This window comes from Polyodon spathula, chromosome 26 (assembly GCF_017654505.1).
Source record: "Polyodon spathula isolate WHYD16114869_AA chromosome 26, ASM1765450v1, whole genome shotgun sequence".
Classification (NCBI taxonomy): Eukaryota; Metazoa; Chordata; class Actinopteri; order Acipenseriformes; family Polyodontidae; genus Polyodon; species Polyodon spathula.
Window position 1 is genome coordinate 13019092 of NC_054559.1, and position 23381 is coordinate 13042472.

General features: G+C 36.9%; 1 protein-coding gene across 28 annotated transcripts in view; it reads left to right on the forward strand.

Moving 5' to 3' along the window:
• Positions 1–23381, forward strand: part of LOC121300760 (RNA binding protein fox-1 homolog 1) — a 580013-nt gene that overhangs the window by 26227 nt on the left and 530405 nt on the right. The gene's annotated exons all lie outside the window — the stretch shown is intronic.

Here is a 23381-nt window from a genome sequence, read left to right on the forward strand (position 1 = left end):
GTTGCATGAATCTGTATATTTACATGATTCTGTATCTGGCAGGCGTATGATTCTGTTTGATTAATTTTTATCATCACTTCTATTTCTTGGCTTCATTTTTTTTGTTTTCAGAGTAGATATTTATCAATTGCCACCTTCTGCTTTAACTCACTGACTTCTTTCTATTTTCCTTTATTTCTTATATATTTTTAGGCAACATTACATATTTCAAAAGTGTAATTGAAATCAGTGTGATTATTTCTAATCATAACCTGTCATCATAATTAATAACACATTTATAGATGATATATTGCATAAACAGTTTTCAACAGATCCATAAACTCAAGTTTTTTTTTTTTTTTATCATGTCAGCAATAATGAATCATGTATTTTTTTATTGATTAATAGTGTAAAGGGATTAGCCAATTCTACAGACAGTGGGTTTGATTTAAGTTAAGTTTCAAACACAGTCAATGCAAGCTGTATGCACTAAATGTGAGAGAAGCTCAAATGGAAGGCACCATGCTGTTAAATGAAATATAAGCAGCCTGAGATTGTGTTCATTTCGAGTTAGTGGATTAGATGTACTTTCCAATAGTGCTGTTTTTATTCCCCAGTGGAAGGATCAATAGGGGAGGGACTCATAATTTCACACAGAAGACAAACAGTTAAAGGAACCAACAAGGCCAGTATCTGTTTGACTTGTCTAGTTGTTTGTCCACTGTACAAACAAAACAATGAGCTATTTATTGTCTTAATGTTTGTTTCATGTTCTTCTTTTGATAGTCATAACAAAACAATATATTGGTCATTGCAAATATCTGGTAGTAAAAGCAAAATAACGATGTAATACTATATTCATTTTGAGGTAAATCAAAGGTTAATTCATTTAAGCAATTGAAGGTCAATAGTTACAATAACTGGTGTTGAATTATTTTGTTTTGGTATCACTAATTACCTCCAGCTTTTGCAATATGTAAATAATGCTCATCACATTCTGAAAGTGAATGGAAATCACATGGTTACAACGTGTGAACTGAAAAAATTGTTTTAACATTAAAATAATATTTTAAAGCTTGTATTTACTAATGGGTGCAGAAAGCAGCTCAATTAAAAAAAAAAAAAAAAAAAAAAAACGATGAGCTGTACTAAAACCATCAGCTGCAGATTTCTGTTCTGAGGGCTCAAATGTTCACGCTTTTTTTTGCGTCCCTTTTTTCCTGTTCCTTTCATTTATATTGGACTATGCCCTAAAAGATTTCTTAATATTAGATAAAGGCCACTGATCTCCTTCATTACATTTCGAAACTCTAGTAAGTTCAGTTAAGAGGGAAATTAAACTCGAAGTGGGGAGAGGGCTTATTAAATCTCCCTCTGCTGTAACCTGGAGAAGGCCGTGAGGGAAGCACAGCCATCAGATATTAACACACAATCTCATCAAATAAAGCAACCTCTCTGGGAAAAATATTGCACCTCTTGCATCATGCTCTAAAGCTAAAATGCAATCATTGTGAGGGTGTGATCCTGGCTTATGAGAAGAGAAAATAAATTGTTTAGCTCGAGGATTCAATATCCTACTAATATTACAAAACCCTAGCTCTGAGCCCCACTGCCGACCTTCTCAAAGGAACGAATAAGGAGTCTATTAAAGAAGGGCTGACTTCTGTAGTGACTCATCACAGGAGATATTAAAGCTGTCGTCTGCTGAGAAAGCAGCGTTCATATCTCCAAGAGACTGTGATTGTCATTACATATGTATTTTTTTTTTTTTTTAAATAGATCTTTGTGCTTATGCAGTATTCTATTTTAGAACCCCCCCCTCAATACACACACACACACACACACACACACACACACACACACACACACACACACACACACACACACACACACACACACACACACACACTTACTTTATTGTCATTTAGTTCATGTTTGTCTTGACAGGGCAGGCTGTGGGTGTAGGTCTGGGAAATCATAGCATGAAATTGCAATAAAAACAATATTGGTGAACATACTGTGTCTTTTTTGATAAATGGTTGCAGTGACCCAAAATGTCATTTAATTTTAAAATCATTAGGTCTGCAGTCCTATCAGAAATTATCCACAAAACATTATGGACTGTTTTAAAGCAAAAAGCACATCATGAGATGGCTTTAACCCAGAAGCAACAATTGCTAAATTACTAACTGCGATTTTAAGCCAACATGTTAACTTTTGCTATGCCACAATAAAATGATTTGGTAAAAACTTGAAAAACTGAATAACAGCGAAAACATTTTAATTACCCTATACTAGCCTTTTAAACCAGTTCTAACTGCTTCCAGTTTTGAGCAACTTAATACATAACCTTGTTATCTTTATTAACCAATAATACCCCTTTAAAACAAATCTAATCAGTTCCAGTTTTGAAAATAGTTCTGACAAGTATTGCAGATAAGCAATAATTTCAACTATGAGTGAAAACTTAACTCTATACATACTAATTTCACCTACAGTGGGTACTTGAAATGTGCTGTATGTCTTGAAAGGTAACAATTCTAAAATCCAATTAGCTTGAGACCACTCTACTTAGAACCTGTTTGGCTGAGATGATCTGTGAGGTTTATACAATCAATTATATATAATGTGCATGTAACTTTACAGTGTACAGTGAACTGAGACAACAATCCTGAAGAAGTCAGTAATATTTTTTCTTGGTAAATAAAATCTTCAGAACACAGCACTAAAAATGTGAAGTCCATGGTATTTGAAGCAGCCAGTGCTATTCTCAATCATCCATTTGCTCTTAATCTTATTTAAATTATAGGTACAATAACACATTGTAAGTATGATTTGTCTACATTTTCATAACAATAATATGATTAGCAGCCAAGACAAGTGATAGGATTTATCCATCCTATTTCCAATGATGGTGTGGATATGATCTCTCTGTACCGCGGCGTTTACCCAGCATGCTATACTCAACGTGCTGTAAAACTATGAAGAGTTGTGCTTCAATAAAAACTACTCTGCTGAAACACAATTAACGTAAAAAACTTTGGCCCTCATTTACAAAAGGGCGTTAAACATTATGGTGCACCATAACTGTAATTAGTGTGCACCTTCATGATTTTGGGATTTACTATTGCAATTGTATTAATTATTGTGTGAAATAGCGGGCATATTATGGTGCACACTGTATTTATTGTGCCACACTATGGTAATCAGAATGAATATGTGATTTTAATGGTAATACATGATAATGTATGAATAATGAGATAACTGTTATTGACCCTGTATTTACTAAAGGGCGGTAATTGTAGTGTCGATATTAAAATGAGCGATAATTAGTTTGTTTGGAAACCAGGCTTTAATCAGTGATAGGCGCACTATTTAAACCTATTTTTCTGGGCTGAAATCTATCTGACATCAAGTTTTCATATTAAGCAGTGAATAATTACTTGTGAATAAATATGAATTAGTGTTATAGTTTATTACATTGGTACACTTAATAGAGTGCTTAAATAAAACACTGGGACAAATAAGGTATCACTATCAGTACTCTGTAAATATTTTATAGTTGCTTTTCATTATTATATTAATATAAAAAATACATAGAATGTTGTTGCTCCCGCGGCCCACAATTTGGAAACCCCTGCCCTAAGCGATCCAGTTCAAGTTTAAAAATGTCTTCATACATCCCCCACCCCTGCTTTATAGTAGTACTATTATCCTCCACAGCATTACCTTTAGGTATTGTTTTTTGCCTTTAACACAGGACTGTGGATATAATGATCTTGCAGGTAATGGCTGTGGTATAGACAGTAATGCTTAAGGACTGTCATTCAGGAAATGTAAAACATTAGCATCTAAATGCAGAGTATATTCTTAGGGCAACTAACCAAGTGTTTGTGTAAACTATTTGTATTTTAAATGCTTCCTCTTTAAAGCCTGTTGACTGAGATGAATGCTTTAGTCTCCCTTATCAGTAGTTTGCCCAGGCAGCTCACTCCACATCACCTCTGACTGACCGCTAACGGCAGGGGGACTGATAGCCAGGTGCAGTCCTAATTAACTGTATTATCCCCAGGTATTTAAAAATACAGAGTGAAAGCCTGTGGCAAAGTGACTGCATTGCGCAGGTGTAGAGGTGATGCAGTGTTCAAGAGAATGACAACAACAAAGTACTGGTGAAATGATGGTTTACTTTTGTAATCCAAAGTCACTGTTAACTGGCAATACACAATGATACATATTGCTCAGTAAAACCACGGGGTTCAGTCCCGAAACAATGTCCAAAATGAGTGCTGTAGTGCTCGTGGTGCAAATACAATTTATCATTATACAAGTGCAGGCATGTCCGGGTTTTGTGCTGGCCTGTAGTGATAGCTCCGGATCGTGTTAGCAGTCTAATAACAATAAACAAGTATAATTAAAAATGACAAAACAAACAAAACACTTGAGATACACAATACAGTTCTCCTTCCGTGTTAGCATTAACAAAGGAACAGCTAGCTACATCACCTTTTATACTGTCAATATCGCCCACATCGTTTCTCTTCTGGGTCGATGATTTAGTGTACCGTAGCTCCGCCCCCTTTCAAGATGGCTGACTTCCGCCAAACCCTGGGAATTAATTGTCTGGCCATCCAGTCCAGGGCACTCTGTTATCATTACACAGCGCCCTCACAAGTCGGTAGGGAGATCTAGCACCAAGAATCATTCTGTCTCTGTCACAGAGCCCCATGCTCAGTCAAACACTTTTATGGTTTTTCAAGAGAATGGTTTTATTTGGTTTTGATTGCTTTTCCAATCACTCTTTTTTAAAGAGCTTTAAAACAGTGCATCTAGACACAATCTTAGCTTAGTATCTTTATAACTTGTTGGGCATCTCAAGATTTTTGAATTTATTTTAGATGTCTGGACATAAACGATTCCAAAGCAGTTGCTGACAGTGGCATAGCTTCTGAACCCAATGTTCAGTCCAAATTGTCACCTATGGCTTGGCCATCTGTAGTTTCAAAAATAAGTAATAGCAGCTGTCTGAAAACCCTTCTCTATCACGATAGTTTACTGAGGTAGATATCTAATTAATGAAACACTGTAAATGTTTTTCATAGAGCTAATATTTGTTTATTGTTTCTTGTGTGAATTTCTGTTGTAACACCCCTGTACACAGTGTAGTATATACTGTAACAGGCTAATCTTCAGATAGTCAGGTAGGTTAAACACTGTGTAGTCACACTAATATAAATTAAGTGCAGGTGGTCCTCTGCTCTCTTACAAGATAGACTTCCATTTCTGTGGTAAAGCTTAGTTACTGAACTAATACTATACCTAAAAAAAGGTTAAATTACTATTTAAAAAAAAAAACAGTTACTATACATATACAGTATAGTAAACACAATAATGCCTCAGCAAACTTTAAACATGACACGTTCTCTACAAAATCTTTTATTAGTGTTTGGTTTGCCTTGTGATTTAGAATTTTTCAATTTTTATTTGTATTTAATATTGTTGTATTTTATGATAAATAAAAGTTTGTTTATACACAATGGTAGTATGTCTTTATTTATTGTTTCTGGCTCAGTGCTGTTTTGCAAAACATATACCTATATAAACATACATATCTATATACTGCTTACTACCAATTTCTGTAATTACTAAATGTTAATATATTTTGCTTGGGAATGTCATCTTTTAAATATTACTGTTACATTTACTGGGCGTGGTTTATCTATTTACGCAGTATCAGTCTTCTGTGTTCATGAGTGTATGTCTGTACCGTACTCTTTAGTAAAAACATTAAGCCCTATAAACAACCTCAAGATAGAGACGCTTCTGCATGAATGGCCTATTTCCATTCCCTGCAAAAAGGATGACTTATTTTACGCAAAACCTAGTGGGATAGGAGTGAGTCTGCTTGTTTTTTATTTGAATAATGAAGCTTCTCTTCTGAGACTTCATGCGAGAGAGAGAGAGAGAGAGAGAGAGAGAGAGAGAGAGAGAGAGAGAGAGAGAGAGAGAGAGAGAGAGAGTATTGCAAGGGAAGAGACTGCTTGGGCATTTCATTTTCATCTGAATACACTCTCATCCAACTCATGGCAACAGAGAGGCAGGCAGGACTGGTGAATTATTAATCCAGTATTTTTAAGGTGTTTAAAGTCAAGGGGTGAGCAGAAGGGAGTGAGTGAGTCAGCTGAATTTGCAGGTCTTTTTTGCATTACCTGCGGTTATTGCTGTTTGTCATCTAGGCCTCTAACAAAGTGTTGTGGACAAACCTTTACACTAAGTGCCTCTAATTATTGTGTATTTACTTAGTCATTACTTGGTACTTAACATTAAGTACTTAATGTGTCAATCTTTTTGCTTGATGCACCCTAACCCTAAACCTAACCATAAACCTAACCCTAGCACATCATTACAGCCTCTTCTCTACAGGCAGACAGACTATATCCGTTATAAACAATAGTTTTTTAAAAAATGGCAACATTGTATAATACTAATGTTATTATTTATAATCATATTCTATGTTTGTTAATAGGATACTTAATAACATGTTTATAGATTGTTTATTATTTAGCAGACACCTTTATCTACGGCGATTTACAGAGACTAGGGATGTGAGAACTATGCATCAGCTGCAGAGTCATTTATAACAACGTCTAACCCGAAAGACGCAGCACAAGGAGGTTAAGTGGCTTGCTTGGGGTCACGCAATGAGTGAGCCAGGATTTTAACTGAGGATCAAGCCTTTTTCTTTAACCAGTAGACCACACAGCCTCCTATCACATATAATGAATACCTAAACCTCAAGTGTTACCAAACAGTATAGATAATGTCAAATCTACAAGGAAATTACACCAGTATTAGTATTTCCATTTATAATTAGACACAAATCTTAGCCTTCTGAGCTGACCTTTAACGAAATGAACACGTTGCCCACATTGCTTATCACTAGCTTCTTGCAGCTCTGCTGAATACTGTACACCTCTGCCTTTTCACCTTTCTCAGCTTTGACATCTGCTGAGAAGTGAACACAATGCTTCCCACTGCTACACATGTCTGTGTAACCACAGAGGGGTGCCTACGATGGCAGCTTGTTGGTTTAGTGACTAATAGTCTGCGCTGACAATTAGAATTCCTGTTCCAGACTCCACATCTGTTTTGCATTCTGTCAGTTAAATACAAAAATCAGACTTAACATTAAGTGACTCTGAGTACACAGTAATTGCAAATGAATGCATAATCACATGTGCAAATACAATAAACAATAGTAACTGTCAAGACTCAAATTGATTGAATTGAATTGTAATTGAATACGTTTTAAATACTGCTGCGGAGTCCTGTGGTTAATAAAATAGGATTTTGGGGGGAGAATGTTTACAGCCTTGCACAGTTTTACCCTAGTATACACACAGTTGGTATCAGCAACAGGCACACAGATTCATCTCCTTTTCTCCCAAATGCTGTTTTTGGCACACTGATAAGATTGGATGTCAAAAACTGAGCAGGGGTATTTTCAACATAGGCATATAAGGCAACTCGTTTTGCCATATACAGTGTAACAGACCAGTATTCCTTTGTGGTCTGGACAATAAATTGGCTCTGACAAACGCCAAGAAGTCTTGCCCACGAGTAAATAAAAAGAAAATTAATTCTTGAACCCTGAGCTGAGTTGCAGAATCTAAGCTTTCTCCATGTTCACTATCTCACCAACCTTAAAATTGATTCCTATTTAATGAGTGGAATTGTTCATCCCGCAGAGCCTTTTAGCCACTGAGTCTGCAGCCAGCACTGTCAAGGCCAATCAGGCTCACTGAATGCCATCCGAGACTTATAAAGATTACTGTCAACAGTCTAAACACCAATGTTTTCACTGCAAAGGGAACCATCACTTGGTTCTCCTTTCCCTTTTTTTCTCTCTCTTGCTTTATAAAAGGCTTGTCTCCAAAGCCATTACAAATATTGTTCAGATAGAACAGTTGGTGTATGCTGTCAGTCTGAGCCATAGTTAGGGCAGTTATGTTATAGTGAAGTGTCACTCAGTCATGACAGGTGTGGGTCTGAACCGAGAACAAACAGTATAGGTTTAACAAAGAGTGAGTTTTCTGATGTCATTTTTCTGTGAAATTCTTTTTGAAGGCATTATGGAACTATTTTATCTAACACTATTTTAATCTTCTCAGGAGGCTGTGTGGTCCAGTGGTTAAAGAAACTCACTTATAACCAGGAGGACCCTGGTTCAAATCCCAGTTCAGCCACTGACACACTGTGTGACCCTCAGTAAATCACTTATCCTCCTTGTGCTTTGTCTTTCAGGTGAGACATTATTGTAAGTGATTCTGCAGATGATGCAGAGTTCACACCCCCTAGTCTCATATCTTGTAAAGCACTTTGTGATGGTGGTCCACTATGAAAGGTGCTATATAAAAATTATTATTACTCAAGCTAGTTTAGTCTTTCAAACGCTGAGGAGAAAATGCCACGGCTCAGAAGTCATCAATACATACAGTACCCTTGACTTTCCTCTCACCAGGATGCAAGAATAACTTTCATTTATTTATTTACTTGTAAATATTTAACCAAAAGCAGGTCCATTGCCAAGGAGAAGCATGGGCTAGTGACACTCTGTGATAAGAAGGAAAGACAGAAATAAATAATCAAAGATGATGTTCAGTCATTATTCTGTTATTATCTGTCTGTTATTTTTCAAACATAACCCTGATTGTTCTTAAGCTGCAAGGGCTGTATTTGATGGGGGCCCTGTCAAGTTGATTCACCACTTCAATGAAAGGGAGGAGGATTCATTGAAGATTCACAGAGTAGCTCATCAAATTCCTCTTTGGAAGACAATGAAAAATATTGGCATCATAAAATGAAATAGAGATGACATCAGAACACATACAAAGAGATATTACAAGTTAGAAATCACATGCAGTTTAGAAATTACTGCTAGGTTATTTCTACTGATTTAGAGGTTGCTGTAAAATGTCATTAGGCTAACATATTTTGGATTTCAAAAACAGGGGGAGAGATATTAAAAACAAGTATAAGTAATTCTTCAGCAGGCTTGCTGGCATTGTATTTGGCTTTAGTCTGTATATTATATAAGACAGCAGAAGTAGTTACTTATATTGAAGCAAACAAGCCATTGTTCTTTGTATGTGCTTGTTACTGTATACACTATTGTTATTGTCATAATTATTTCAATAAGATAGAGAATGAAAATATTGGCCTGGCAGTGAGCTGTAGTAAATTTATATGAGGTATTTGTCATTAGGTCAGTTTTAAAAGAGTTTAGCCATTTAAGCAATTGTTCGATTGTGTTTTAGACTTATATGGCAGTAGATCTAGATAACCCTTGGAATATATAAAAATTGCTGGGGTACAGGTTATTTTCATTCATTATTTCTGCTTTGGCAATTTCATATTTTTTTATATAATTTTTATTTTTTTTATTTTGTGTTTTATAATTGTTATAGAAAGTGTTGTGTGATGCACTGCATGTTGTGTCCACTGTTGGTGAGATGAGGTGAGGTTATAACCTCTAAAACCACAAATGCAGACAAGCCCTTTTGCACTGTGGTTAAGACACTCACTTCAGTGTGCCCAGCCTTCGTCCTGGTACATTGGTGCTGTGACCCAGATCTTATAGATTGGCTGCAGCTAATCTGTGAGGCTGAAAGGTGGAAGAGTGCATCGGGCAGTGTTGTATGATACACTGCCATTACAGATTCTGTCCCCTGTTAGTGAGATGAGATGAGCTCTTTTGCATATGGGTTAAGATGTTCACTTACGGTGCGCGCAGGTCGCTGGTTTGCTCCACACCTCTGCCCTGCTGCATATTGATTTATTTAAATGTCTGTACGTCTTAGTGGCAGCGATGGAAAAGTGAGCAGTAGGAGAAACGTATTTTAGGGAATAAACCAGTGCTTCAATGTCTATGGTGCTCTCAGAAATGGTTGTGTTGGTTGGTTTTGTGTGTAATTGGGTTACAGTTTCCTGTGACTAGTCACAGTGTCCTGTGATTGTACATATGACACCAATGATTTCAATAAATTATAGAGTAGTGAAAGAGTAGTGATCAGTGTTGCTAATTCAAACACAGGCCAACAGGGCTTGAGAAATTCTGAGCAGAAACAGACAAAAGTTTCAGCACCACGGACAGCAACCTTTCAGCTTGACGCTCCAGATAGACCTAGCTCTCTTCTAAACAGACTTGGTTTATAAAGGCAGGGGCTTAACGAGATGATTACTACCAGCTGGGGATTCCTGCAGCAGAATCCGAAAACCCTGTAAAGAGAGAGGCGTTACATTCCATGTCATTTAAAAATAGATAACAGGGGGATCTCCTGCAGCTCAACAAGTAAACAATTGCTTTAATTCAGGTTTCATTAATTCATGTAGCACATGAATTAATTTTATCGACCCTGTGTCTGTTTTTTGATAATGGTGTCCCTGTCATGGGGTTCCGTATGAATATTAATAGAATGTATCACTATTTAATGTATACTTGATGTAAATTCAATTGTTACTAAGTAATTACAGTGGAACCTGAAATAAAGCATCTAAGAGTTAACAAAAAGCCAGAGGTACTGGAATTGCAAAGCAGATCCAGCTGGAGAGGGGATGAAGGGCATTTGTTGAACACTGCTGAAGCAGATCTACCCCGCAGGTTATACCTGACCCAGAGAGCATGTTATCATCCTTCATCTTAACAAGCTCCAAGAGGTTCTTGGTTCAGAAGGAGAAAAGTATAAGAGAGAAAAAATGAAATCAGTAAAACAATCTGGCCTTTGGAAGCTACATTTTGATATACACCATTTTAAATAGTTTTCTGCTTGAGCCAAGACTCAGTATAATTGAATTATACAGATTGGGAGCCCTGAGGCAGTGTAATATTTACTGATCAGAGAGCTACATTATTGTGACTTAATGAGGTCCTAATGTAATTCATAAGGTTACATGCCTCCTAGGTAGTTGAACTAAAATGCTCTTTCCTTTAAGATTAATTGGAGATGCAGCCTAATTATATATATATATATATATATATATATATATATATATATATATATATATATATATATATATATATATATATAAAAAAACTGTCGGAGACAGAGGCAGGAATTTTCATGCTCATGACATTGTAAGAAGAGGGAGCTAAACATGAAGATATTTTAATAAATAAAGCAAGTTATGTGACTCTGGAGTATGAATTGCCATTCTTTTTATTCATTTTGTAATGAGTTTCAATTGCTCCAAGCATTTGTACTTTGAAATGATCACTATGATATTCAATCTTCCATTCACAATCCCTGTGTTAATGCTGCCTCACTAGAATATAAGTAACCAACTGAACAGAATGTGTGAAAGAATGTGGTACTGACTATTAAAATGAGAAATCACACATCAAAACTTGATCTTCAAAATATTCCCTGTTTTTGTCACTTTGAAAGACACCAATTGCCTTGCTCTTTCGGGTTTTGCAATTGATCTGTTGTCCTTCAAATGGAATAAAAAAAGACTGTTTCCATTAGTATTTTTGGCTGACTTTCTCTAACACTGGGTAAAGTTCAGTTATGTGAGACAACTATATCCTGTTCATGTATCTACTGTAGTTTTTTATTCTCAGCGCAGGTTGACTGAAGTGCTGGCAGATCGTTTTAAGCAGTGATTGATATCGCTGAAACGTTTTACACAAGGGCTGTACACAGACCTACCCAGCTCAATGCAATAAAGATGAGCAGCAGTGACAATTCATATGTAGGAAGATAGAATTAATAGAATTACTTGCATTTTTCTGTTTTGTTTTTTTTTTTCCAGCGAAGGATCAGTACAGCCTTGATGGAGCAATATATCTAAATAATCTTCTTTAATCTGTTTCATCTCCAAACACTCCAAAACCTCCTGCTGTATAAGGCAGTTAGACTTGTTATTTAGATAATTCGTATGTCAAAAACAATTATGAATAGGGCCATATATGACAACAAGGAATATGGATTCTTCTTTATTGTTTTTTTTCAGCACTTTCACCATTGCCCCCTCATTCACCCTGCAATCAAACCACACCCCAGCACTGTCTAGATAAATGTCTGCTCCCAGCAAAGCACTCAGTGCCATCGCTCCGCTTTGCGCTGAAAGTAAAACATGAAATATGAATCCCTGGAGCCTATATAGAAAGAGATTCTCTTCAGCCTTTATTAACAGACTCGATCTGCTAAACCATTAGCCCTGAGCTCATGTCCTTCCTGATGTATTAAAGGCCTACAGATTTTTATCCAGCTTGCTCTGACTCACCAGCCTCCTCATACATAGAATCAATGTTATTACCTCCCCGACTGATTAGACAAGTGCTACTGAGTTCATTTCGTCTTCTTAAATGTCCCGGAGGCTTGTCATAAAGAAATTATTTACTTGTTTTCAAGGATATTGTAGTCCTGAGACTTTGTCACAAGATACCTAACCTAATAATACATCTTTCACAGTTGCCATTCAAAGCAAATGACTATATTGATCATAATAATTTGCATGAATGACAGGCCCGTGCACTTGGAAAATTAATTAGTCTGTTGTTAAACTGCTTTTTTCCTTTTTTCTTTTTGTTAGTCGCACAGACATTTTACTGTAAAACTACCAATACTCTAGCTAAATAACTGTAGTACAAGAACAATGGATCGGACAGAGGCCTTGCCATATATTCTATTGATATAAACACGGTGGATTTAAACAATGTAGTTGTTTAAAATCATAAAAGAAGGAGACTTGGAAATATCTAACAGTGTGTGTGTGTGTGTGTGTGTGTGTGTGTGTGTGTGTGTGTGTGTGTGTGTGTGTGTGTGTGTGTGTGTGTGTGTGTGTGTGTGTGTGTGTGTGTGTCTCTGAGGTATACAGTAATTTATTTCTTATAAGACAGCTAACCATATTTATATATTTAAATGGTGGCAATGTTTTGATCTGCTGCCTTTTAAATTAATTAAATAGACCCTCTTTTTATATGTATTTTTTTTATTGTATTTTTTGTAGCTGCTTTGATAGTATTATTTAATAAAACACAGTACCAGGGGGAAAAAAAAGAGTTATTTTTTAATAATGCTTAGTAGGGGGAAAGTTAAGAACCCCATTTCATCCATGCCTCCGGAGGTGAAAAAAAGGTATTTACCAGCTGTATCACCTACATCTACTATCTGTAAGAGGGCATTTGGACAGAGTGCCATGTTAAATATTGTGAATTGAGAATAGCAAGAAAATCAGATTCTTATTAGAGCCAAATGCAACATATTTCAATTTAAAGGAGGACAATAAATATCATTAACGACCAATGTGGTACATTTCATATAAACCTACCGCTGGTGAAATTATTGATCTCTCGGTATCAATGCATAACTTCTGGGTTCTGTGCTAGATAATCAAATATCAATGAGAGTTTTAAACAGAGGAAACCTAATTACCTAAAAACCCAATTATGGATTCTCACATTCATTGTATAAGATTCGCCGAAAGTACAACCACTTGAAACATCAGGAATGTTGAATTTGATGATGATGTGCCTGTGAAGTTGAAAAAGCAGGGAGCATTAGGTGATAAGCCATGCAAGAAATGGGGTTAAATTCCCCTACCTGCCTGGGTTTATTGTGTTCATGCTGGGGTTGATTAGTTGATTAGGTTGATTAACGATCAATCAGCGCCCAGCCACCTGATATAAAAGGAGGCCTCTGCTTCTCACTTTTTTTTTTTTTTTCAAAAAAAAAAAAAAAATTATCCCAAAAATTCCACAAAACAAAACAAAAATACTGCTCTGAGCCTCTAGGTGGCGCTATCCCACTTCTGACACCAAATGTGGCAGGCTGGCGAGTGGATAGAGGCCCAGAGACCGCCAAATAAAATGCAAAATAACAGATATTACAAATAAAGCAAAAACAAAATTTACAAAAATCAATTTCCAGGCTGGGCAATGCCTTCACTGGATTCAAGCTCTCCAAACAACCAAAAAAAAACCAACCTGCTTCCTCAGCTCCCTCTCCCCAAATGAGAAGCAGAGGCCTCCTTTTATATCAGGTGGCTGGGCGCTGATTGATCGTTAATCAACCTAATCAACTAATCAACCCCAGCCACCTGAACATAATAAACCCAGGCAGGTAGGGGAAGTTAACCCCATCCCTGCAAAAACTCTTAACTGTTATAACCCTGGTGGAAAAATAATGTAGTTTTTCTACACCACTGAACAGCAAATGGTGGACCGCCAGATAAAATGATTACTCCCAGTGCAGTGTGCTAAACTTGGTAAATCTTAATTCAAAAGGTTTAGGGATCGCATCCATTCTCCATATCTGTGCCACAACTATTAATCAGTCAATCCAGTCCATCCAGCAGACTGTGCTCTGCCGAGGTAATACCATGCTGTGGGCTGTCTGCAAAAGCAGATTAGTGAGCTGTCACTCCAGGCTGTCAATAAACTATTGATGACTGATGTATGTTTACACTCATAGTTCAAGAAACCCATGAACAATTTAAATGTACTGTGAGTAAATCTGTTTACAGAGCAGTTTGCTTCCATGCATATCTGAATCGTATAAGGCTGAATAAGAAAACAGTTTTTACACTGGGTTTTAAATACTCAACCAAAGGAACTTGTTAGTAAAGCTTTATTCAGCTTTATTTTTAAGCTATCACTGCAGAATTGTGCTATTCTTTGATACTGTAAGTGTGTGCATGCCATCAAACAGACAGTTTGCTGCTTCATGAATTGGGACTCAGAGCATAGCACTTTGTAAGCAGTTCCTTGTGAATAGGAAGATGTGTTGACAACAAGGACTTGCAGAGCTAAGGATGAGAATGCATGTCAGGACTGACACCTCAGTGGCCCCCTGCTTAGCTGCTTTGTCAAAAGATGCTTTTTATGCAGGTATGTTTTTTTTTATTGTTCATCATTAACCAATCTTTCTCGTATCAGTGCTGCTCAGAGGGGCTTTCAGTGTACATGAAGGCAAAGTAACAACATTGCCATTTTAACTCCCTCTCAATATAATAGCATTGCACTATTGTGAAGAAACACCAGTGTGAAAAAAACACCAGCAATGGCCGAAAAACTGGATTTGCAATAAATATTCTTCAGTCCAGTTCTCTTGAGATTGTGCAGCATTTATTGACATGTTTAAGGTGTCCCTTGCAAGTCCTTAATAAAACATAATAAGGTACATACAAATAATTGAAACAATGACCCTATTGTTCCCCTATTGTTCTCAATACTAACTAATATAGTAGATACACCTGTACCACTGGTTTGATTCCTAACACATTACATTCCTCTCCTCTCCCTATGCATTTTTTCTTTTAGAGTTTATTTGCAACATTAGAAACGTGGTAGGATCACAGGCTCTGCATTCTCAAAACCCATTGCTGAAGGGGTTTGCTCTACTGCAATTAGAACAGGTCAGTTTAAGAGGGAAACATTATCCACAGCCTTAAGTTGGAATCATTCTAGTAGCTGAATGGGTTCATAGCTATGGGTGGCATGGTGATAAAAAGCCATTAGCCCTATCCCGTTAATCAAGTCTGACAAAAAGGTGTAGGGATAATTTTAAAAAGTGGCACATTGTCTGTACGTTCTCTCAATATCAAAGAAAGATGGGAATGGACCTGGAGGCTAAACGATTCATGGCTTCTGAATTCAGAGTGGTTCAGAGATGGAAAGGGTTGACAAGAGGTACCATATATCAGGTCTTGAGGGAGGGAGAGGCTGACAGGAGGTTGGTGTCTCCATAACGCTACTCTTGGGTTGGAAATCAGAATAATGGGTTGAACAGCCACAGGATGTGCAGGCTTTTCCATCACTCATAATGTGATGGAATATCAAACTGCACAGAGCAGGCTGCATGTCACAGAGAGGATAATTGGACTGTAATCTGCTGAAACATGTTATTGTCTTTAATTTTCTATAAAAGTTGTCTGACTGTCAGCATTTTAATATACAGTATTAGCGGATATATTATATATTTTGTTGGCAGTGTGGTGAAGCTTTCACCTCATGTCAACTTGTTATATTTATGTTATATTCTTGGTAAGCTTTTTTAATGCATTAGTTTCAGTAAAGAGGGGCGTAGTTGAGATTAGTTGAGAACATAGTCTAATAATTAGATCCCAGAACAATCACTCACTGGTTGACCTTGGGACAAGTCGATTAATCTTGCAGCTGTTGCAACACTGGTTTTGATCTATTTACTAATGCAAAGTTCGTAAGGCTAACCAATAAAAAACAACCCCCTGCGTGATGACATTTCTGCAATAACCCAGCATTAGTAAACATAATGAAGTTGTGAAGGACAAGGTTTCTTTATAGCCTCTATTATGCAGTTAATCAACCTTAAAAGGAATAAGGTCAAAATTGGTTTTCCTAATCATTATTTGCCTCAGTACTATATTAGTGATCCTATAATTATAATATACAGGTATAATATATTCGTCCGTCTCTAACTGTTTTACCAATAGGATTAAACATTATTTGTGCACAGTATACATACACCTAGACAGCATTGATATGTTGACCTGACAAACAGAAGTCACACCATTGATCAGTGTATTTGTTTTTTAAAACTTTAACTTGGGTTACCAGTCTGGACCTGGAGGAGGGCCAGAGTAGATCTCTGGTGGTTCAGAAGGCATGTACATACTAGGGTAGACTAACATTTGCAAGAGCCTATGCAAACTATTGAGGATAAATCCCTGACCAAGAGCTTACATTGACACTCTGGAGGTCTGTGTTCTAACCACTCACACTATACTGTTGGAAAACTTGAGCGAAAGCTGTGGGGTGCTAATTTCAAATTATCGAACAAGAAGATAGGGACGTTTTGCAAACCCCCCCCCCACCCCAGGGATTGAGAAATACCTGACCTCCAGCATGTTTGCATAGTATAAGCAGTTACTTCTTAGAGCCGGTAGTACCCGAAAATGCTCGGCACTACTGAAATAAATTATCAGAGCGTGTTTGTCATCCAGCAAGGCTGCCAGCGAGGTAATTAAGCCATTTCCTTCAGGCACTGGAGCTTTGCGTAATGTGATTCCAAATTACAGACATAAATTGACCTGAATTAACAACTAACCTAATACATTTTATTAACGCAGGTAAGTCTGTAATAATTGATCCAGGCTAGCAAGCTAATCTTTTCTATAAGTTTGTAAACAGACCTTGGCAAGGCTTTTTGGACCCTAGTTCTGCTGCTTGGGTACATGTTAGTATTGTCTTCATTATTAACATCTCTTCACATAGGCACAATTCTACAGTCTGGAGTTGAGTGTCTCTCTCACAAAATGTTTCAAAAATTATTCTGACAATACTTATAGAGTCTTCACCTTTATTATGAAGCCCTTTCTTGTAATCCTCTTTTATATTCTGTGATCTAATAGTGCATTCCAATAACTACAAAGGGAAGGACAGTGTGAAGTCCAGACGTCTGTACATATTGAGAACATTAAAACAAGTCATTTTTACATCAAGTTGCTGTTTCTTGGTCCCTCCACTTACCTGAGCACTTACAAACCTAGCCACGAATCTAAAAACTTTGCTTCTCAGTCCATCCATTCTAGCATTGTAAGTAAGTGATGAACTCCCTCCCTTATAACTGTCTGTTAGACCCCTAATTAGGCTTGCACAGTCAATTTGCCTTGTATTCAAATATTTTATATGTCCTACATCAGCAGAGCAGAAGGAGCTGGATGTGCAGCCTCTCTGCCCCCCCCCCCCCTTCCACATCCTGTTTAACCTGGATTGTTCTTGCAGAGCAGAGCCCCAGCTCGGTGGATGTCACTTGCGTCTCATCACTTGTTTGTATCACTCCAGAGCCCAGGGATTCAAACTGTCAGCCTGGTAAAGATTAAATGAAACTTTGTTCTTTTGGCTGCATTCCCTGAGGATATGAGTTTTTGTTACTTTTTTATTTTTCCTTTATCTCTCTCTCTCTGATAAATGTGTAATGACAGCATAGACGAGCATTCGCCATGGCCTGCCCCGATGAGCTCAATACTTGAAGTGACAGTGCCTTTCACAGCAAGCTCTCTTTGGCCCATCATTGTAAAATGCTGTCTGATGCACCTGGGATGGAGCATTACAAGTCTTGACTTGTAAATCACTATTAAGCTGACAAGGTTTGGAGATCCATGGGGCGAGTGGACTGCTGTCAATCAAAGCCTATAAGGTCTGTATCAGACTGTGTCTAAAGTGCCAGTCAATTCCTGCGAATGAATGGGAGACATTCCATCTTTTTTGTTTCTTTATTAACCTTATGTTCGAAATGTGGTTAACCTTTTCAGAGCCCATGTGTAAAAATTTGACAACACCATTTTTCAAACCGAAGATACAAAGCAATCAAAAATGTAGTTCGATCGAACAAAATCGATTTGTGCATTGCAGTGCACTACCACACATTAAAAAACGATTCCGTACAGCCATTCAGCTTCTAGCTCTTGTGGGCTTCTATCAAATGGCAGATGGCCACTGTTACAAAACATCATTAGCATACACCTGCAAATTGAGCATCTAAAATGTTTAAAATAACAATGAAATTTATAATAAATTCATTTCTAATCACAATAAGTATCAGGGATTACCTTGATCATTAATCTGGTCTGTACGGTAGCAGTCAACTACCAGACCCTGCAATCAGGGTTCTATTGTGTAAGTAGTGTTATTGGTTTGTAAATCAAAGATTTGAATACTAGTAGAAGAAAGTTTGAAGTCCTTAATATTGTTCTATTGAACTAATAACTCCCTTCACTAAATCACATTCAAACAGGCCTCCAGAAGAGTGATAGTAGTACTCCTCCACTGTTGCATTCTTTTTAAATGTTCTAAAGGCCGATGTTACAGAAAGTTTGACTTTTCTACACCCTTGGCTGTTAACATCAGGGTAGCCTGAAACGTTCAGTCTTACTGGCCTATTCCCACATTGAGCTTTCCTAAGGTTACATTACTTAGGGAAATACCTTATACTGTATGTGTGTAAATGGGGTTATTTTAGGAAAATCTATATTCATGCAGTTATGTCTGTGCTCGCCGGAGGCCTCATCAGAGATTGTAAATCGAGACTGATATGGTTGTTCTTCACCTCTGCATTGCTGATTGATATTATAAACTGCCGAAGCATCTTGGCAGCTCAGGAGGCGGTGAGCTGAGCCTCTGTGGGTAAAAGATGTCTGCTTAATGATGGAGATGATGAAAATTATACAATTTTTAGCCTGGCTGGTGGAGGTAATTCACATTCTTCGGAGTCTTTTGGGGCTGGATACTTACTGACCATAATGTCCATTTACTCTTCCTACACTGAAATGAAAATAGAGTGCATAACACTTGCATAACATACACACTGTGACAGAGAGCCTTAATATAAACTAAGCTGCGTATCAGAAAAAGGGTGAAGAAAGTGAGCCTTAGATTACAGTTAATTGGTCCTTGAACTGAGGACATTTACAATAGACCTATTAAAATGGACCGATTAAACTGGACTGCTGCATATGTGAATGTCATTTGGACAAGCCTGGGTATTATAAAAAAAGTCTATCAGGTATGTTGCATCATCCTTCTAGATGTAAATCTTTTAAATACCTACTGCAGTTTCAGGTTTTATACTGATTACTCATTTGCATTATTCTGTTCCAGGATTTTTTCCTACATTTTTGTATTGCAATCTGATTGCATATACTACACTTCAGAGAGCGTTTCTCGATTCTGCCTAGCCCAAGGTGATGTAGATAAATGACAGTGTCTGAAATTCATAACTCACTTGTTTTCCCAAACTCTGCTTTGCAGTCCCACGGATCAATGGGTATATTGATGACAACAAACACAGAAGCTATTTCTTTAAATAGCTGCTGCCATTACCACCCATTACTCTCGAAACCAAGGCTAATTAGGCATTAATAAGCAGTAGAAGTGAAGCCACTGTGGCTCACTAAAATTATATTCTGTTCTGCATCAAAAGCCCAGATCCTCACAATGCTGCTGCATTTGCAGGGTCTTTTTGTACAAACATTTACATGTAGACCGTGCATGTGTTATTTTTTTATACTTCTGTTTAATTTGGTTATAATTATGTTTATTAATCTACATTTTGCTCACTTTTAAGAAGTCAGAATAAGTCAAACAAAAAGGAGATGCTTTCTGTTACAGTGCACCAAAATCTCCAACACTAGCAGGAGGCCTACACAAAGCCATTATAAATTAATCAGTGGGGAGAGATGACTGGAACGGGTAGAAGAGATTTAATCTTTTTCACAACAAGAATGGGTGTATTCTTTTAATTTACACTGGTAGGGAATCTCAAGATTCCCAAGATCCCCCCCCCCCAAAAAAAAGGGGGCTTATCCTTGTGGGGTATAGGTTGGTCAAAGCAACCCATAGACATGCATGGGTTCCATGTTAAAAGCTTTGCAATTACTGTATGTTGTTACCAGGGTAACACAACTGAGATGAACAAGCCTTTTCTGGGTCTGTCAGGAAGTTATATCCGTAATACAAGAGATTAACGTTCCCACAACTGTCCAAATACCATTCAGTACAGTAGTGGCCAAGGATGTGCTGATAAAATGCTAAATAAAACAAAATCAATAAAACAAAAACAATATGAAGACACTAAGAGATTGCCTTTTAATTCATGCAGTTGAGTATTTAAAATGCATCACAAGTGCAGTAAAAGCATTTGCGTTGGTAAATTAAGAATTGTACTGACGTCAATTGAAGGAAAACCTGTTTAGCTTTGACAGTATGTCTGGTAAATTCTTCCAGTAGAGCCTGATAAGAAAATGTTTACCTGCCCATTGCTTCAGAATACCTTTGTCAAAATGCACTGGAGTTCAAGCTATTTGTCCTGTTGTTACTGTAGAGCTAATACATGTGTATCCTGGTATTTTAAGTACACTGTAGCTACATTGTAATTATACTTGTGTTACTTTATTTAATACATGTATTTACAACAACATCATAACTTTGTTCAATGCATGTTAGTATAGGCACTTCCATTCTCACAATGTCAGAATTACATTATATGCTAAGTGATTGTTGCAAATATTAGTACACAACTGCATTGTGGCTTCATGTAGTTTATTTACCTGTATTTTGAAGTGCAACCTACACAAATTTCCCTTGAAGGGAAAGCTTCCCCTTTAATAATTCAGAATGCGGTCCTTTATCAGGTCTGTACAAACACTTACACCGTGCAGTGGATCAGTGCCTCAAATGAGTGTAGATGTAGCAAGCAGGGCAGCAGGTACTATTCAGACTATATTGACCTTGAAATTGATTTCTTTATTTTTATGACACACCAAGGGGAGATTAATAATTCTCATTTTTGCCAGCTGACACAATTTACATGGTAATGGAGGTCCTAGCCTGCCGAATAAAATGGTAGAGAGTAGCAGGGTTCCATGAAGCCCAATTTGACCTGCATCGATTTCAAGGCACAAGGGTTTGCAAGAGGTTTTAACAAAGTCTGGGTGCAAGGGACTTTCATTTCACAGGTGCCAGGAGCCTGAGAGTTATAGAATTGACATAAAGCCACTTGTACAGGAGTAGGGCCTGGCTTCATATAGCCTCATCCACAGTGAAAGACAGCTTGCTAGTCCTTATGACAGGAGTATTCATACAAAACATAACTGAAGAGGACTGTGGCTTGGAAAACTGAATCTGTATTTTTTTTATTATTATTATTTTATTTTAACACAAAATAAACAAAATTTTATTAAGGCGTTAGTAAATTTATTTCTCAACTTGATCCTATATATATATATATATATATATATATATATATATATATATATATATATATATATATATATCTATATATATATATATATTATATATATATATAATTTAATAAAATTATAATATAGTGCTGCAAAAATATACCACGATATCTCCAACTCTCCCAGCAGGGAGAAATAATGGTGAAAAATGTAGGCTACAAACAAATTCACAAAAGTACTGTAATAAATAACCTGGAGGCGAACAGACTAGAAACGTACTAAAGTAATATTGATTTGTTGACTTTTATTTTCTTCCTTTGTTTTCTTTCTTTTCCACAGAAAATAAACCGCTTTTGTAATTTCAGTGGATGTCCCAAGGGAATGTTGATCTGAATTTTGAATGCCTGAGCCCTGTAATTTTCCAGAGCTTTTTTGAGTTTTTCAACTCTTTTCAGCTTGTGCATCACAAATCGAAAAATGAATCACAATACAAAGTTAAAAATACATTTTAAAAAGCATATCAGAAGCACAGAAGCAGTAAGATTAAGCAGTGTTTAGTAGTACATGTATATTGTTTGTTGTAAAATGCACGAGGATGTCTTCTTTACAAAGGACACACGAGAACAGTTTTTTAGTTATTGTTATATAGATGTGCCATGTTCAGTCCCCTAAGACTTATTGTACTGCATAATTTATTTCCCGCTTGTAACTTTTTGGAAATCAGTAATGCCCTCAATGGCTCAGTGCATAGCAGAGCTACAAGGAAATATGTGACACATACCTCCCAAAGCAGAATTCGTTGAACGTTTAGCATGATATCAAGATGCCATCTAGTGACAGTTTGTGAGAAAAGCCACTGCATGTTTCAGACTCATGAATAAATTAATTGATCAGTGATACGGCCGTACTGTTTAATATAGTTTAAATGTGAGCATGGTTAACTACCTGTGTCCTTTAAGTTAAAAACATAAATACTTTATATTCACTTATATGCAAATATGCAAACTTTATATACAAGGATAAATAATATTTTTTGGAATATTGGTTCGTTTTTGGGAAAAATAAACTCTGTCACTGTTTAAATGAGTTGAACATAGCCCAGCGTGCTTTGGGAATTTAAGAAGACTCCCTGGTAGAAACCTTTCATGGGTTTTGTGATATTCTTCAAATAAAAAAAAAAAAGCTCACATTGTTATTGGAGGGATTTTCAGTTTTCCGGTGTGTCCTATTAGAGCGAAACCTCTAGCATCCGCACTGAAATTGTTTATATGACTTTCCCAATGAAATCATTTCTTAAAGGATATAAACCCATCACCTCTAAATACACAAAGAGCACTGCAATGAACCATACAGGACTGGCTTCTGCATTTTCTGTGACATCTGGGCAGAGGAGCAAGGGACACACTTGGACAGGTCACCAGGGGGCTGTTCGGATCGAACTTAATCAGTGTTTTATTGAAAATGTTGAAATGCATTTCTAACAGTTCAACTTCCTAATGAGTGTATTAATTATTATATATTTTTTTATCATAGTGATGCCCACTGTCCTTTTTCTTTTTCACGTATTCTTATTATCATGAGAAGCATGAACGAACAATATCTGCAGAAGATAGGACTGAGTTAATAAGATGCCCCAAATGGTAATTACAGTGATGCGTTCAGGCATGTGATGATGAAGGCAT